Below are 2,258 nucleotides of genomic sequence, written 5' to 3'. Positions count from 1 at the left end.
TCCTTTGGCAGAATAGGCAGCGTAGGAGTAGAGCATGTTTTGGCTGTTGTCTTTTCTGTCTTCTTGGTTGCAAGGCTGGCCAGAAGGAAGGAAGCACTGACCACTGAGGGTCAGGGTCACAGTGCTGGGGGAAGCACCAGGCAGATTCAGCCGCACAGAGTAATTGACAAACTGCACATCTTCTAGACTCAACAAAGTCCAGTGAGTCTTAATTCTCTTTGAAATGTCTGTGTCATCCTCACTTGGATGAAGTTGTACCAAGTTCCTGAAAGGCATTTTAAAAGCCAGATTAAAATAAGACAACAACACAAAGGAACCAAACCTTCATTCTTTGGAGTTGTACCTGCTTGCAAAGTAAACAGTTGTCCATAGATCCAATTGTATGGTGAGAGATGGGTAGGAAAAAAAAATTATACCACAAGTTCACACTGTGTGAATAGGGATTTTTGTATATTTAACCAAGATGATGAAGGATTTATTGATTGATTATTTATTGTTATTATTATTGTGTGTGAGCATGAGAGTGCAAGGAAGAGAGAGAGAAAGAGAGAGAGAATTGGTTTGAACTCAGGACCTTTCACTCTTCTTTACTTTTTTCACACAAATCTAGTGATCTACCACTTGAGCTATACCTTCACTTCTTTGTTCTGGTTAATTATAGTCAAGAGTCTCACAGATTTTTCTGCCCAGCCTGGCTTTGAACCTCAGGTATCATCAGCCTCCTTAGTAGTAGGATTACTGGTGTGAGACACCAACACCTGGGTACATTATTTCTCAAGTGAAGAGCTAATAAAGTACCATGAGTCTTCAGAGAAGAGACCTCTCTAAAAGAATTGCTGTGGGAAGAGAAGAAGTCACCACCCCAGGGATCAAGGAGTGTCATGGGGACAAAGTGAACCTGTGACACAGCAGGGCATCATCTTCATAATCAAATTTCACCAACTCACATAGTCAGGGCCACATTTTCTCTTAAAGGTGGAATTTAGGAGGAAAGTAAAAGTCAGACAACTGGAATATGTAAGGGTATTAAAAAAACAGAAAGAGGGGGAAAAAAAGGCAATACACAGTCCAACCAATATATGAACTGAGGTCCTCCTTCAAAAGGGAAAAATGGCCAATATAAACCATGCAAAAAATATTCAACATCCTTAGCCATACAAGAAATACAGATCAAAATACATGGAAATTTTATCTCACTCTAGTCAGAATGACCATCACCAAGGAAAGAACAACAATAAATACTGGTAAGGATGCAGGAAGTAAAAAAGACTCTACAAACGATTGAGAATGTAGATTATTGAGGCCACTATAGAAATCACTAGAAAGTTTCCACAAAAATTTAAAATACAGACCAACTATAGATCCCGCTATGCCTCTATAGTCATATATCTCATGAACAGTAAGTCACTATTCAGTCAAGATATGTGCACATTCATGTTTATTCAGCACTATTCACAATAGCTGAGCTATGAAATCTGCCTTAGGTGCCCATCAATGGATCAAAGAATAGTATTCATCCATGAAAGAAGAATGACAAATATCATTTGCAGAAGAGGGGATGGAACAAGAGATCATCATGTTGTGTGAAAGGCAGACTCAGAAAGAGGAACACTTTATCTTTTCTCCCCAATGCAGAATCTAGATGGCCCCAAAAGATGGTAGGGGTGTAAATGAGGACTAATTGGAGAAGGACTAACAGGAGTGGGGAGGGCAGGTAGGGGGGAGGATGAGGGTGAACATAGCCAAAGCACATTATATGAATTTATGAAATTATCATGGTGAAGCCCATTGAAAATATTTTGTATTGAATGTTTGAGATTATTTCAGCTTTCAATAGCTTTCAACAGCTATTCTGAAGGATATATAACTTCTAAAATATGTCCAATTTTTTCTTATTGTAGACAATACTCCACTGAAAATTGTATTCATATTTTTAATTGAATATATAAAATAGAACTCGTTTTTAGGTAATATGTAAGAGTTTGTGTTCTATAGGGCATGCAACGGCACAACCAGAGAGAAAAGATCCAAAATATTAAAAATAATTCTCGATCACTAACCCAGTAAAATTCTTAATGGGAATTATAAAGTTTTTCATTTTCAATATGTGGTTTTACAATAAATAAAATTGCAATGTTAATACACATAATTTCTAATATGTGATCTTTTTCAAATCATGAAATTTTGCTCATTTACTTCTAAGAGTTTTACATCTAGAGAAAGAAGAGGAAGAGCAATTATATCAGAAGGGATGTGGC

This window comes from Dipodomys ordii, unplaced genomic scaffold, assembly GCF_000151885.1.
Source record: "Dipodomys ordii isolate 6190 unplaced genomic scaffold, Dord_2.0 Scaffold245, whole genome shotgun sequence".
In the NCBI taxonomy this organism is placed as follows: Eukaryota; Metazoa; Chordata; class Mammalia; order Rodentia; family Heteromyidae; genus Dipodomys; species Dipodomys ordii.
Note: the sequence above shows the minus strand (reverse complement) of the source record.